Source organism: Oncorhynchus nerka, linkage group LG13 (assembly GCF_034236695.1).
Source record: "Oncorhynchus nerka isolate Pitt River linkage group LG13, Oner_Uvic_2.0, whole genome shotgun sequence".
Taxonomy (NCBI): domain Eukaryota; kingdom Metazoa; phylum Chordata; class Actinopteri; order Salmoniformes; family Salmonidae; genus Oncorhynchus; species Oncorhynchus nerka.
In genome coordinates this window covers 82,613,228-82,630,340 of record NC_088408.1, presented here as the reverse complement: position 1 = coordinate 82,630,340, position 17,113 = coordinate 82,613,228, and the positions used below count along the sequence as shown (strand labels likewise).

General features: G+C 43.5%; 1 protein-coding gene and 1 non-coding gene across 6 annotated transcripts in view; both read left to right on the top strand.

Moving 5' to 3' along the window:
* Window positions 1–17,113, top strand: part of LOC115140266 (netrin receptor UNC5D-like) — a 273,232-nt gene that overhangs the window by 120,610 nt on the left and 135,509 nt on the right. The gene's annotated exons all lie outside the window — the stretch shown is intronic.
* Window positions 5,919–10,320, top strand: LOC115137222 (uncharacterized). The gene is made up of 4 exons (XR_010465638.1): window positions 5,919–8,140; window positions 8,241–8,501; window positions 8,606–8,707; window positions 8,832–10,320. It is a non-coding gene; the product is annotated as an uncharacterized LOC115137222 (transcript).

Genomic DNA, 17,113 nt, shown 5'->3' with positions numbered 1-17,113 from the left:
TAATACCAATATTTAATGCTTGCAAATTTGCAGTGTGGTAGGCTGCTAGTATTGTGATTACTTGTCTAATGTAGGCTATGAATGAAGCCAGAGTTGATATGTCCGGTTCATGCATGCAGCTATTTGCAAGTACATATTTTTGCATTAGTGCTGAATAATATTTTAATATTAGGCTATTGATCCACGGGACCTGTCAATATTTTTCTCGGAAGTGGAAGAAGCTTGGTCGGGAAGTCCCCGGATACCGGCCACCGGTATGAAACCCTACAAGAAACGGTATGAATTTAGGTCAATTATCAATTATTGTACATAGTTTTGATTTGGTTTTAGTCATTTAAAAGTACGGGAAATTGAGTTGATAGTTTGATGTTGCCAAAAGGAACTTAAGAATGTTGTGATGTGCTTATGGATATATTGTACGAAATATGAATTAAAAAAATTTTTGGACAGCTTCCCTTTTTGATTTAAACAACACTTTCCATACATGTTTCCCCGTGGAAGAAGTGGTCAGAGTGACTTTTTGATTTAAACAACACTTTCCATACATGTTTCCCCGTGGAAGAAGTGGTCAGAGTGACTTTTTGATTTAAACAACACTTTCCATACATGTTTCCCCGTGGAAGAAGTGGTCAGAGTGACTTTTTGGACCTGAATGCCAAAAAATTATAGTGAAGACATCAAAACTATGAAATAACACATCATGTCGTAACCAAACAAACGTTAAACAAATCAAAATAAACTCAGGAAAAAAAGAAACCCCCCTTTTTCAGGACCCTGTCTTTCAAAGATAATTAGTAAAAATCAAAATAACTTCACAGATCTTCATTATAAAGGGTTTAAACACTGTTTCCCACCATAAACAATTAATGGACATAAACAATTAATGAACATGCACCTGTGGAACGGTCGTTAAGACACTAACAGCTTACAGATGGTAGGCAATTAAGGTCACAGTTATGAAAACTTAGGATACTAAAGAGGCCTTTCTACTGACTCTGAAAAACACCAAAGGAAAGATCCCCAGGGTCCCTGCTCATCTGTGTGAATGTGCCTTAGGCATGCTGCAAGGAGGCATGAGGACTGCAGATGTGGCCAGGGCAATAAATTGCAATGTCCGTACTGTGAGACGCCTAAGACAGCGCTACAGGGTGACAGGGCGGACAGATGATCGTCCTCGCAGTGGCAGACCACGTGTAACAACACCTGCACCGGATCGGTACATCTGAACATCACAGATGCAGGATGGCAACAACAACTGCCCGAGTTCCACCAGGAAAACACAATCCCTCTATCAGTGCCCAGACTGTCCGCAATAGTCTGAGAGAGGCTGGACTGAGGGCTTGTAGGCTTGTTGTAAGGCAGGTCCTCACCAGACATCACCGGCAACAATATAGCTTATAGGCACAAACCCACCGTTGCCGGACCAGACAGGACTGTCAAAAAGTGCTCTTCACTGACGCGTCATGGTCTTGCCTCACCAGGGGTGATGGTCGGATTCACGTTTATCGTTGCAGGAATGAGGGAAGGATGACATGAATGATGAAGGATTGACAGTATAATTTAAAACAGATATTCCCATACAGGTCAACATTATCTGAAGTGAGGACCTCCAACCATCTACGTGGTACCATTTAAAAGTTGAACATTTAAATTGTATCCCATTTGAGTTCATTTATCAGCTAAAACATGACATCCACCCTGTAATCAAGAGCATGTGTCTCAATCGATGGCGGCCCAACACAAAAACTTCAGATGTAAAATAGGGGCTAAGTAGTCTCTCGTTGCCATACCTCCCAAAATCACGTTGTCACGCCTGGTTCGCATCGAGCCTAGGTGCTAAGCTACAACATACACTATATATACACAAACATATGTGGACACCCATTCAAATGAGTGGATTTGACTATTTCAGCCACACCTGTTACTTACATGTGTATAAAATCGAGCACACAGCCTTGCAATCTCCATAGACAAACACTGGCAGCTCACTGACTTTCAATGTGGCACCCGTCATAGGATGCCACCTTTCCAACAAGTCAGTTCGTCAAGTTTCTGCCCTGCCAGAGCTGCCCCGGTCAACTGTAAGTGATGTTATTGTGAAGTGGAAACATCTATGAGCAACAACAGCTCAGTAGCGAAGTGGTAGGTCGCACAAGCTCACAGAATGGTGAAGCGCATAGCACGTAAAAATCGTCTGTCCTCGGTTGCAACACTCATTACCAACTTTCAAACTGCCTCTGGAAGCAACTTCAGCACAAGCGCTGTTCGTCTGAAGCTTCATGAAATAGGTTTCTATGGCCGAACAGCAGCACACAAGCCTAAGATCACCATGCGCAACGCCAAGCTTCGGCTGGAGTGGCGTAAGCTCTCCACCATTTGGACTCATTTGGAGCAGTGGAAACGCGTTCTCTGGAGTGATGAATCACCATCTGGCAGTCCAATGGGCAAATCTGGGTTTGGCGGATGCCAGGAGAACGCTACCAGCCCAAATGCACAGTACCAACTGTGGAGGAGGAATAATGGTCTGGGGCTGTTTTTTCATGGTTCCGCCCAACTCTTAGTTCCAGTGAAGGGAAATCTTAATGCTACAGCATGCAATGACATTCTAGACAATTCTGTGCTTCCAACTTTGTGGCAACAGTTTGGGGAAGGCCCTTTTCTGTTTCAGCATGACAATGCCCCATGCAAAAAGCGAGGTCCATACAGAAATGGTTTGGCGAGATCGGTGTGGAAGACCTTGACTGGCCTGCACAGAGTCCTGACCTCAACCCTAACGAACACCTTTGGAATGAATTGTAACCTCAACAGCGAGCCAGGTCTAATTTTCCCAACATCAGTGCCTGACCTCACTAATGCTCTTGTGGCTGAAAGGAAGCAAGTCCCTGCAGAAATGTTCCAACATCTAGTGGAAAGCCTTCCCAGAATAGTGGAGGTTGTTATAGCAGCAACCATCTCATATTAATGCCCATGATTTTGGAATGAGATGTTCGATGTGCAGGTGTTCACATACTTTTAGTCATGTAGTGTATGTGAATATGGAGAAAAAAAGATGCGTTTTTAGATGACTAACATTAACACTAACACAACATTTTTTTAAATGTTTTACCTAGAAATTATAAAAGTTTGAGAACCCTGTTTTGTAAACTTTAAAGTACATACATCTCAATAGTTTATCTTTTCCAGTGATGAAGACATGGATGTGTGGTGGGGTATGCTAAATTTGTCAACTTTGTGCACCTTTATCTTTTGAATGTTTTGGCATTCAGGTCTTTCTGAGCACTTCAAATCAAAGCTTCTAAATCACTTCTACAATGTGCAAATATGTATGGAAGGTTTTGTTCAAATCAAAATGGGTGCCGTTAAAAAGTGATTGAATTCAAATGGATTTATCAGAATATCAATGTCAAAGCCTGTTTTTGTTTACCTATCAGATCAGTCCATGCATTATCAATCAGAGAAAGCAGCTTTCATCTTCCACTGCACTATTGGATTGATTGAGTTCATTGAGACAATCTGATGAATGCCTTGACACATCTGTGGTCATTATTTTGCAAAAGCTTCACAAAATCAATAGTGTTAGCTCCGAAACGCCTGAGGCAACGATACCCATGAATGCTTGATTTACCAGGTTATGCATATTTAATAGGAAAACACCACTGATGTTGACTAATGACCAACCTATCCTGCTTGTGATACCAATCCACTGGACCACTACAGGTACAGCACATACCGTCCCAAATGGCACCCTATTCTCTAAATAGTACCCTACATTTGACCAGAGCCCTATGGGTCCTGGTCATATCTAGTGAACTATAGGGGATAGTGTGCCATTTGGGGTGAAACGGTATAATTACCTCAAATGTCACTCCACTCCGTCTGTCTGTCTCTTATTCATATTCCACCACATCCTCCATCCACCTCATCAATAATAGGTAAGAGAGTTGAGCTAAGTGGAGGAGCTTAAGGAAGTGGATGGTGTCCCTGCACCCTTGTGAAGTCCCAGGTAGGGAGGCCCGGGGCGGGCATGGGGCATGGGGCCAGCCTGCACCTTCTGTCTGTTTGTCTGTCCTAGCTAATGAGGCAGATGTCAGGTAGGCCAAAGGAGGCTCTCCTCAGAGTGGATGACTGGGCCTGCCAATATAATTGGCACCTGATGTGTCAGACGACTGGGATGTGCTGCCTGACATTCATTACACTTAATGCACTTCCCTCCTACCCGCCCTGTATAACTAACTGCCTGGTGAAACGATGTTTAAAACCCTCCTTTTAACCGTTTCCTCTGCTGAAGTGGAGGGAGGATTACAGGGAGAGCAGGCTCTGTTCAGCAGTCAGGTCTAGCTGTCTGCCTCCCTGCCTGTCTGTCTGCCTTTCTGTCTGTCACTCCTCACTGGGGAGAGACAGGGGTCTTTCCCAGATACATGGCTACCCTGCTGGAGCAGCGGGAATATATTCAGAGGTGTCTTTTGATTCTCAGAACTCACTGCTGTGTTGACGCCTCAGAACTCACTGCCATGTTGGCGTCTCAGAACTCCCTGCCATCTCAGAACTCACTGTCATGTTGGCGTCTCAGAACTCGCTGGCGTCTCAGAACTCGCTGGCGTCTCAGAACTCGTTGGCGTCTCAGAACTTGTTGGCGTCTCAGAACTCGCTGCCGTGTTGGCGTCTCAGAACTCGCTGCCGTGTTGGCGTCTCAGAATTCGCTGCCGTGTTGGAGTCTCAGAACTTGTTGCCGTGTTGGCGTCTCAGAACTCGCTGGCGTGTTGGCGTCTCAGAACTCGCTGCCGTGTTGGCGTCTCAGAACTTGCTGTCGTGTTGGAGTCTCAGAACTCGTTGCCGTGTTGGCGTCTCAGAACTCGTTGCCGTGTTGGCGTCTCAGAACTCGCTGCCGTGTTGGCGTCTCAGAACTCGCAGCCGTGTTGGCGTCTCAGAACTCTCTGCCGTGTTGGCGTCTCAGAACTCACTGCCGTGTTGGCATCTCAGGACTCACTGCCGTGTTGGCGTCTCAGAATTCGCAGCCGTGTTGGCATCTCTGAACTCACTGCCGTGTTGGCGTCTCAGAACTCGCAGCTGTGTTGGCGTCTCAGAACTCGTTGGCATCTCAGAACTCAGGCGTGGTGTCAATATCGTCGTTGCCAGTCCAGTCCCTAAGTCTCCAGATGTAACCTGGGCTGCTGGTGCCAGAGCCCTGTAGACTGGTGTCTCTGCGAGGATGCCCACATACACTGTGTTTTGAGCTACTCTCCTCTCTTTTGGCTGGCTCGTTTTGCCAGCATATCCTTTTCAATCAGGCTTGAGTTGGCTGGTAATGCTGAGTGTGCAGGAAGCGTGTCTGGGTAAAGCAACACTCCTTCAGCTGAAGAATCAGAGGCCCACCCCTGTGAAAAGAGAGCTCCATCTCCTATTCTGCCTTTGCCAGGTTTATCTTGGGGGTGTGGTAGGGGTGGACTTAATAGTGCCCTGCCAACAATTTCAGTATTGTTTGAAACTCTGTTTTTTCTGGCCTTGACATGGAGGTTGGTGCATTGTAGCCAAAGCTGTTTTTTTTTTGTGACAGTTATCAACGAGTGTACCTTCCCTTAACTGTCCAGCAGGTAACATGTATTCAGTTTTTGAAAATGAGTGCACATTGCGTGTGATTTACCTTGTGATCATTGAGATATACAGTACATAGATTTTAGTCTGAACTCAGTACAGTACAAACATTTACATGTATTCATCAGAGGTTTGACACATTCTACAGTTATATGAGGGAAGTAAGGGGGTTGCTGATAATTTCCCATGAAACATAAGAGAGTAATAGGATACGGAATGTGTCAAAATTGATTGATTGCTGACCTTATGACCTGATGACATGTACAGAATATGTGCCCCCGCCCCACCCCGCCCCCCCCCCCTGTTCGTGTGGTCATGTGTTTGAACTTTTGGGGCCCATGCCCCCATCCACCCCCCTGTTTTATCTCCCTTATGGTTGTTATCTATGAAGCAGGAATGTCTGGGGCTATAGATAGCGCTGGGGCCTCAGCATTATAAATGTCCAGAACAAGCCATTTTTTAAGACCTGAATATTAAGCATCTAAAAATATGTCTACAAGGGGAATTCTTGGAGTGCTCTGTAGCTCATGTCACGAACCCAACGCCAAAAGCTTGGAGGATATTTTGGTAGAGGCTCCCGAATGTTTTAACGGATTTCTGTGTACAAGCGAGGGCCATATTTCGTACATATTCAACCCGGAGGAATCTACGGTTAAGATATTCACAGACAGCGTGTCCCAACCCTTTTATCGTGCAGAACCCGAGCCTTTTTCTCTAGCGCTAAGGATGCGAGAATGGCTTAAAATAAGGCTAGCTTTGTGTCAAATGGAACGTGCCCTGAGTGCTTCAAGGCTGCCAGGATATGCGTTGGAAGAACAAGTCTGTGGACGTCAGGATCTAATGGCTCTGAGAGTCACATCCATGGGGTATACCCCGGACTCCAGAGTGACAATTTTAGCATGTGAACAATTTGACAGGTCAAATGCTACGAAAACGGTCAGTCCATATGTATCCTCCAAAGCATGCAAGGATGTAAATTTTTTTCAAATAATGTTCAGTTTTAAATGGCGCGATTACCACATATTCCGAACCCTGATGAATAAGCTGGACAGTCTTTTCGAAAATCGTGAACAATTACGGCGATGGCCTAGGTTATCGTTGAGACATACCCCGGAACAACAACAACAAGTTCGAAGGCGGATCTTTCCCTGGCAGGAAAGTGGACAGAGCTTCGACGGAGCGTGGAAAAGACTTTGTGATGGGGAATTGGAAACGGATAATGTTCAGGGCTAACAGGACCCCATATATCTGTAAGAAATAGTTAAAATAAATGTTGAATTATAACGTGTGTTAAAATGTAGGTGTTAATTTTTGAAAATGTATACCCCCCCATTTAACTAAGGGGTAGCGCTCTTTTCTCTCAAGCTAGGGTCTGGCGCAGACAACTGTAAGATCTGAAAAAAAACATGTATTATTTTATAGTCTATTCCTACATTGGGTATGTTATGAACATTACGTTTTATTAAAGTTTGTAATAATGTACAAAGACCTGCATCCAAGGTTTTTTTTTATTTTTACATAAAACACGTGTGCTGCATGTTTAAATATTATTCAAATGGGTTACTTAATTCAAACATGTCTTAAAGGTTGTACGAAATATTTTGGAATTCAATAAAAGGAATGTTTAAAAACGGTATCTCACCCTTTAACTATGGGAAAAACCTATTTAACAACGTCTTCCAGCTCTGTCGCGAAGTAAAATAGAATCAGAGTGTTTGTGTGTGTGTGGGGAGGGGTCTTGAGGCGGAGCAACAGGCGTGTGTGTGTGTGTGTGTGTGTGTGTGTGTGTGTGTGTGTGTGTGTGTGTGTGTGTGTGTGTGTGTGTGTGGTTGGTTGTGTGTGTAACATAAATCCTAAGGTTGGGGGGTCCCAGAACTCTTATCTGTAGAGAACCGTTTGAAACCAAGGTGTGCACTATCATGCATAAGGCATGTCGAGATATCAGCCGAACAGCGGGGGTTAAACATAGATATCTCTAATCTGCGGCCCCCACACACCCCGTTTGCAGACAGAATGTCACGACATCCCCTCCTGTTGTTTGAATTCACAGCCTGTGTTCTCTAAACCAGACATACATGGGTTGGGGTGTAGCATACATCTCTCAAAAAAACTCATTCCGAACTTTTAGATAGTTAGGGACAGAACTATTTTTTAACGTTGTCAGCATTGCTTTAGCGCAAACATAAAGGCCCGAATATTGAGCTGCACGGACAGATTAAAATAATAACAATAATATTCGGAATAAGGGAATCTCGCATAATGGATATTTCTGGAGGTGAGTAAATGAAAAAAACATATTTTAAGATTTGTTTGAATATTATTGGAATATTAAACCCTAGTTATTTGGGTATTTCAGGCCAAAAGCCCAATATAGGTAAAAAAAATTAAAAAAAAGTGTAGATATAGCGTATAACTGTTAACATTGTCTAATGGAATCTAGGATCCCCGACATTTACGCAGCTTTTACACGATTTACCTGATCTGGAACATGATGGGGGTTCGCAGGAGCAAAAGTCTGGCAGACAATCACCAACGGCCTTTTTTCGTTGTAAGTCCTTATAATTAAACACATACCCAAGAAATATTTATATATAAACATTTTAAAAATAGGTTGTACTATTTTTTTAAACTATTTTATGTATTTACAGCCGACATACAGCCCTTTATGATAAAGGATGCGTTATGGACAGCTGACACGCAGGACTTTGATGCAATTCTACCGTTCTGTACGAGCGCTTTTTCAAACTCACAGCGAATCCAGGGAACATCGACCCCCTCCCGACATATTCCAGACCCCAACAGGCAACGATCAACTGTGGCCCAAGTACACTGCTCATAATCAAGCCCACCCGAAAACTACTGTTGGGCCGGGAACTTGCTGCTTCACGAGCCGGCGCTCCAGGGACAAGGTATGGGCCCATTATACAGTTTTGTTATTAGTTATCAGCCTTTTTATTAGTTATAGATCTGTTGATAGCCTATGTTAAAACAAGGACAAATAATGTTTTTTCAGACTGCCCGGAGACAGACCCAGCAGAATCTGGAACGCTAGAGGGAAAAAGTCACACACCCCCGGTTTCGGCGATTCGTCACAACAAGCGCCAAAAAAGCCGAAGTATTTTAACTATGTACTGTTAATATATATTATTATAACGGAAAGGTATTTGACATTTGTATGTAGCTAACATATATATTTTTATATCTAATAACGTAATTATGTATGTATTATTTTCATTCAGACTCCGCACCGGCGAAAAACGGCACAGACGACCACATAAATCTAGAGCTGGGGGATTCCGGCGCCCCGAGCATTCCGAATGAAACACCCAAGAGACCTGTTTTTAATGACATGTCAGATGTTGATGACCAGCTATTCTGTGATGCGGCCAACCTCATAGACCCAGTCAATTCTACGGCCTCAATACCTGCAGCCGAACAAGAAAGGTTTTTCACATTATTTTCCAGGGCTTTGAAATCGAGGAATGTTTTGCTATACAAACGACTGGGGGATTTAATTGAGAGACAGTACAGAGACGATATGTTATTCTGGCATAGAACAATTCCACGCATGTTAAACAGCAACCCCATTAAAAAACGCAAATACAGACGCTAAAATCATACATGTAACACCAACCATTACAGAAAGAAAAAAAAAACGAACACTCTTAATTATCCAAAAATGGCAGAACTAACGCAACATGGGGAGACAGTTGAAAGCCTCTTATCCCAGATTCCAGACGAACTCCTAGAAGTTATAAGACGTATGAACGATTCAGGAACGTTAGATGAAAGCATATTAACACAGATTCCAGCCGAACTCTTAGAAATGATTAATCGTATGAACCAGTCAGGGGGGGTTGAGGAAAACATGTTATCCCAGATTCCCGAAGCCCTCATAACCTTAATTAATCGTATGAACGCGAGTCAGACAATTTCGGCCCCGACAACCCCGACAGCGATAGAACACCCGTAACGCCTAGGTCCGTAGAGTCTGAAACGCCACAAGATGTTTTTGGGGAATTGGACAATTATCTAATAAATCTGGCTGCAGATGTTCATGATAGACGTGTCAGGGTTGTGTACAGGAATAAATTCAACAATACAGAGATTCGACAGTTTTTCAATTTCCTATGTGTGAATCAGAATCTTGACTATGCTGTATTTTACATGATGATAATGGACACTCTGAATGACCTGTTAGAAACAGCAAGAGATTATGGCGAACCTCGTGATGTCTTACAGTTGGAAATATGTGGAGATAGCCTGCATAATTCAGTATCTCTTATTTTACCCAATGGCGAAGCAGATCTTGAACAATTTACAGCGCTGGTAGAACGCCTTGTTCAGTCAAATTTAGCCATCATAGCCGATCGAACCCTAGAGCTTGTAGTGCAAATAATACGTCAACCACAGGGGGGCGGTGGGCAGAGAAGGAAGCTTGATAGCCTAATGCAGTCAGAAATCATAAGCAATAAAAGGGCCTACCTCATAAACGTTCACAATCCCGATAATAAGCTATGTTTTGCAATAGGCCTAGCGCATTTACTTAACCCCGGATGTACTGATCTGACGGCATTGCAAAAGGCTAGAGAGATCCAAACGGCGGTGGGTCTCGGGATCCATGAAGGCGTGGCATTCTCAGACATTGTCAAATTTGAAAACCTTCTGAATATCAAGATTGTGGTTTTGTACCACAGTAGAGCTAATGCAGCTCTCTTGAAGTTCCAAAACACCCCCAACCGCACCCCAGATTCTGTACTTTTATGTGCAAAACGAACATTACTATGCCGTTACAAACGTCACGGCGTTCCTAGGGGCAACCTATGTGTGTAGATCCTGCCATACCGGCTACAGCCGAAAGGGGGCACTCGTGCCGTTATAACTGTTCTGTATGTCAGGATGCCGAGTGCCCTATGCAGACCCTAAACTTGACACCATGTGAGGATTGCCATCGCACATGTCGTTCGACCTACTGTTACGATAAACACAAAATTGAAACATGGCACCCTAAGGCCTGTAAATCTGTAAGCATTTGTGCCATTAACAAGAAATGCCCAAAATGTCATTGCAATTACAGCCTTAAAATAGATAGCCCTAAACCACATGTTTGTGGAATCCTACAGTGTCCAATCTGTAAAGGGGGTCTGAAAAGCAGAAATGCTGAAGTGGTTCAAGAAGTGCCACACGAGTGTTATATTCAGCCCTTGGCTGAAGATGAACCTTCAGAGAAATATGTGTTCTATGATTTTGAGACAAATCAACAATCGGGGGATCATTTGCCTATTTTTGTATCTACCATGACATTCACGGGGAAAAGTGGTCTGCAGAAGGATCCAATTGTGCACTACTCTTTCTAAAACATTTTAGAAAACCACAGTACCGAAACTTTACGTTCATAGCGCACAATGCTAGAGCCTACGACTCGTACCTTCTTCTGAACCCCTTGATACAGCAAGGCATAGCGCCGAGGGTCCTAGCGCAAGGGAGTAAAATCCTGTGTTTTGTAGATCCCGCCTTCAACCAGAGATACATTGACAGTTTAAGCTTCTTACCCATGAGATTGGCTCAAATGCCAGAGGCCTTGGGTTTTGAAAACTCTGTGAAAGGCTGGTTCTCCCACTTCTTCACATCTGAGGAGAATCTACACTATATAGGATCATATCCCAGCCCAGAAATGTATGGGTGTGATCAAATGTCTCCCAAAGAGCGAGAGAGATTCATGACTTGGTATGAGACAGTAAGACATGGCACCTTTGATTTCCATAAAGAGATGGAATCATACTGTGACAATGATGTGGTTATACTTCGTGAAGGATGCCTCAGATTCAGAGAAGAGGTAATCAAAGATGCAGGTATTGACCCTTGGAGTTGTACAACGATTGCATCGGCATGCATGAAAACATACCGTACACACTATATGCCGACATCCTCTATAGCGATCCCCTCGCCTGACAACTACCGACGCCAGTTCAAGGCCTACTCTAGTGGGTCCATTCAATGGCAAGAGTATATGGCCCAGGATAAAGACATTTTTATTCAACATGCTTTGAATCGAGGGGAGAAGGCGTTTGGCTCTTACCATGTAGATGGCTACACCAAGATTGACGGGGTTGAGACCGTGTATGAGTACAACGGTTGTTTCTTCCATGGTTGCAAATCTTGCTTTGTGCCCCAGAACATATGTGTCCTAACCCAAAAGACTTTTGGGGAAATGTACCAAGAGTTTCAAGACAAAGTTGATTCGTTACAGGCTACTTACGGTCTAAAAGTGGTTGTTTTGTGGGAGCACGAATGGACAGCCCTCAAAAAGTCTGATCCTCATGTTCAAGCATTCCTTTCCAGCTTTGACATCCCAGAACCTCTGGAGCCAAGACAGGCCTTGTATGGCGGCCGTACCAATGCTTTGACATTGAGGTATGTAGCGCAACCCGACGAGACAATAGGCTATGTGGATTTTACATCCCTTTATCCGCATGTAATGAGTTCCTCATGCTATCCTATAGGTCATCCTGAAATTATTCATCGTGATTTTGACTTACCTCAAAACTATTTTGGTCTGATCAAAGCAACAGTCTACCCTCCAAGGGGTTTGTTTATACCTGTGTTGCCTTACAGGGGCCCTCAAGGAAAACTTTTCTTTCCCCTTTGTCGCACCTGCAGTGAAAACATACAACAAACCCCATGTGATCACACCGATCAAGAAAGAGCACTGACAGGTGTATGGGTCACAGCTGAATTCTCTAAGGCTTTAGAGATGGGGTATCGTGTGGCCAAAATCTTTGAAGTATGGAACTTTCCAAAGAAATCAGACACTCTTTTTAAAGAGTACATCAAGACCTTCTTGAGATGTAAGCAAATGGCTTCAGGCTATCCTGCATCGGTCACAGATCAAGAAAGTAAAGACAGGTACATTCAAGACTATCATGACAGAGAAGGCATCCTTCTTGACCCTGACAGAATAGAGGTCAACAAAACCAAACGAAATGTGTCGAAATTGTACCTAAATTCGCTTTGGGGCAAATTAGCGCAGAGGTGTAATATGTTGACAACGTCGATTATTAAAGACCCTGAAGAATTTTTGGAATTCATTTTTTCGGACCAATACGAAATTTCACATTTTTCATTCTTGAGTCAAGACATTGCCTTGGTGCAATGGCGACGTAACAAGAAGTGGGTTCTACCCCCGGGTAATGTAAATGTGTTTCTTGCAGCATTTACCACGGCCTATGGCCGACTTGAACTGTACAAGCTCATGGAGCAGCTTCAGAGGCGGGTACTTTACCACGACACAGACTCTGTGGTCTATGTAAGCAAACCAGGGGATTGGAGCCTCCCACTCAGCAACTATCTGGGTGGCTTAACGAGCGAACTCGCAGAGGGTGACCATATAACAGAATGGTCATCCTGTGGGCCCAAAAGCTATGCTTTTAGAACGCTAAAGAATCACGTGGTATTGAAAGCCAAAGGAGTGACTCAAAACTATGAAAATGCCCAGCGTGTAAACTTGGAATCAATCACACGCTTGGTCGAGGGGTTCCTAAATAACAGGAATAGTGACTTGGAGATTTTGAGCTCCTACAAAAAGATTGTTAGGGATAAAAAGGGCTTCCATCTGAGGAATGCCCCACTCATTAAAAGATTCAGGGTTGTCTATGACAAGAGAGTGCTTTTGCCTGACGGGACTACATTGCCCTATGGCTACTGACTTATGCTACATGCCGCAGTGTGTCAGGCGTGACTCAAAAACTATGAAAAAAAATACACCTCGTGTAAAAACTAGGAATCAATCACACGTTTGTTTGAGGGGTGGTTCCTAAATGACAGGAATAGTGACTTTGAGATTTAGGAGCTCCTACAAAAAGATTGTTGTGTATAATAAAGGGCTTCCATCTGAGGAAGGCCCCACTTACTAAAAGATTCAGGGTTGTCTATGACAAGAGACTGCTTTTGCCTGACTGGACCACATTACCCCTTTGGGTGTTGACTTATGCTACAAGCTACAGGGGTCTTAAAGCTTAAGATATAATGACTGCTGTAGAAGGTTTTGACCCCGGTTGCAACTACCATTTTCGGCCTTAATCGCAGGGCCTTCGAATAGTGGTAAAACTTGTTTTGTAAAAAGTATTTTAGAGAATTCTGAACATGTGTTATCTCAAAAGCCTGATAATGTTGTGTGGTGTTATTCATGTTATCAACCTCTGTATGATGAATTGTTGAAGACAATAAAAATCAAGTTTGTTGAAGGAATACCTGATACCCTGTCTGATAATGAACTTTTACCTCCTCATAAAAACAATCTGTTGGTTTTGGACGATATGCTATTTGCAGGTAGCGAACATCCCGAAATTGCCCGAGCGTTTACCCAATATACTCATCATAGAAACCTGTCCGTGCTTTACTTGGTGCAGAATGTGTTTCACCAAGGTAAAAATAGCCGCACCATCAGTTTGAACGCCAATTACATGGTTTTGTTCAAAAATCCTAGAGACAAACTACAAATTAACACTCTAGCTCAGCAGATGTACCCGGGAAGGAAATCCTACTTTATGGAGAGCTACGAGGACGCAACCCAAGCGCCATTTTCTTATTTAATCGTGGATTTAAAAGCAAATACTCCAGAACACCTGAGGCTACGAACCGGTCTGTTCCCGTGGGAGTGGCCGGCTGTGTACATTCCTAAAAAAAAGTAGCCGCTATGTCTCTGCGTTTAAAAAGAAACTTGCCCCTCTTGAGAAGCCTAGTTGGGGCTACATCTAATGAACGGAAGGCCATCTTGGGTCACTGTTCTTCAGATCTCATATTATCCTATGTGAGATTGCTTTGAATCTTCTCAAAGGACGCATTCCACTCACCCTGACACAATTGAAAAAATTAAAGAGACAAAAGAACTCGATCAAGCTCTTTGCCAATAAAAGGGTCAGTCTTCAAAAGAAACGACATAGCATACAACAGTCTGGCGGTTTTATTCTACCTTTACTAAGTATAGCCGTGCCCTTCATCACCAGCCTTATTGCAGCCCGACGTGGTGGTTGAACACATAGGGTGATGGCCAATAAAATGTATCTGGTGCCACAACAAGAGTTGGATAGACTTAAAAAAACAAATGCAGGGGCCCCCGAAAATATCAGACAAACAGCGGAAAATGATTTGGATACGGCCATGAAGGATATTTTGAATCAAAAAGGATTGAACCCCTATGATAAGGTCCAAAAATACACAAACCTCTTGCAAAGGTATTTGTCCTTGGTGAAACAAGGGGAGAGAGAGACAGGCCATTTAACTATTTCCCTACAGGACCCTTTAAAAGATGACGAGCCTCGCGAGAGCCACGCCCCTGTAAGGCCTGTACCTGCGAGCTTACCATCTGAAGATCAAATGCCTGTTGAAGATAAAGTTATGCATGACTTGTTAACCCATGTTCCGGCACGTAACAGGAAAAATGTTAGCTACATTATGAACAAGCTAAAAGACTCAAATGGGGCAGCTACTTGGAATGACAAAGGAGAGTTTATCCTTCAGTGGTCAAGGGTTCACATATACTTGACTTGCTTAAAAGTACCACATCTGCCCACAAGGTGGCTGATGACCGAAGACCTCCAGGGTGGCTTCAGTTTCTTAAGGCCCTGGCCATCCTCAACATACCCCTCTCGGGTGTACCCAACTATAAGATTCGGCAACAGATTCACTCTTTAAAACACAAACCGTCACCGAGATACAGCACCCCTAAAGATGCCCCAAAACCCTCGCATCCTTATGAAATGAATGACGATAACCCATTTACCCCCCCTGAACGCCTCTGGACCTTTCCCTAATCCCGATCTCTCTGGGTGGTTAGCCTTTTGAATGACTTTTGAATGACTATGATTAAATTCAATAAATTTTATTTGAAAAATAAGCAATTTAACATTTGTGGCATTCTTGAAACATTTGGCGTGAGCATACGCCTTGATTACACGTTCTTAGAGGATACACATTTGAACACTTTTGATATTTTCTAACAAAACAAGCTACAACTTTATCATTACTTCTTAAATCATCCTTATAAAGAGACATAACATCTTCAAAAGAAACTCCCCGGGCTCTTTGGCATAGGTAGAATACACAGTGTTGACCGCATGTCGTTGAAAGGGTATCTTGCACCTGTTTGATATTGTAGTATATCTTTGAGCCATTTTTGGTCAGAAATTCTTTAATAGATTTGGGGAAATGTGAAAAACCGGGTGGGAAACCATAGGAATCAAAAAAAGTTGAGATTTTTCTTCCTCCTTCCTCTTCTAAGATCACAGCTAGCCAATGTTCACCCGGCATGTTTTTAGGATGGGTATTGACAATAAACATGGCAGGCCGCACCTTCCATTTCTCCATAGGTAATTCATCACAAGCCAACACTCCGCAAAATTGTTTTCCAATCAGTCGGCTCATCAGCCCTTCCAACTCTTGGGTATTCATGTATTTTGCTCAACGATCCTTAATAATAATCTACTAAAACCTGTCTTCGGCTATTCACCTCCAAGATTGAATCAGAGCAGGCATAAACAATCATGCTAACCGTACAGGCTAAAGGTGTACGGAAACGCATTTCCAGCCTGAGGTTACCTTGGGACACCACAGAAAGATTTCCTGAGGTGTCATCATCTGGGGATAAATTGAAAGCATACATTGTGTAACCCTCGGCAAAATCATTTCTGTCAATAGGTAAAGAGAGATCTTTTAGATGCCTCCCGGTAGCCAGGAATAGATTGTAAAATTCTCGCACAGATATGTTGTTATTAAATTGCGGTTGGAAAGCCTTAGCAGGGACCTGACGTCCGTCCTGACACAGAGCGACATACTCTGCATTGAAGTGTTGAAAATTAAAGGGTTTTTTATTTAAGCTGCCCGTATTGGAGGCGTGATCAACCAAACCTATAACTACGTATCGCGGTAAAGGGCCTAGAAATAGGTTTTCTTGACTGCAGATTCTGCTGCCCACAGGTATGCTAAAGGTTTTCATGGTAATTCTTTGGAGAGGGTAAAGGGCATTTCCTTTCAGCAAAGCCTGTGAGTGACCCAGACGAACTGCCAGAGATACCGATACTTTTTAAATAAAAAGCGTGGCCCCCAACACTTTTAAGCTAAAGTCCCCATCCGTTGCAGACATTAGGCAAAACTCATCCTTGGCCCTGGTTAATTTTAGTCTTAAATCAACCGCATTTAAGAGTAAACGTTCTTGAAAGAAAATGTCAGAGTGTATAGGGCCTAGCAGATGAAACTCTCGAGATTCTGCACAGTAGCGAGCCCGGGCGGCCAGGCCTTTATTTGCACCTGTGGATGGGTCTGTCGATTCCATAGAGCCTCCTGCAGTATCCTTGCTAAAAAGCCCTGCGCTGAATTGGGTCTTGAGAGTGTCTTCAGAGTAGTTGAGTAAGCATTCCATGATGGCACGGTAGGGGTATGTGGCACTGCTTTGACTGATTAGCCGTTCCCCAAAGTCACATCCACTTGGGAGAAGATGGTGGCCACTGGGTAATTAATGAGACTC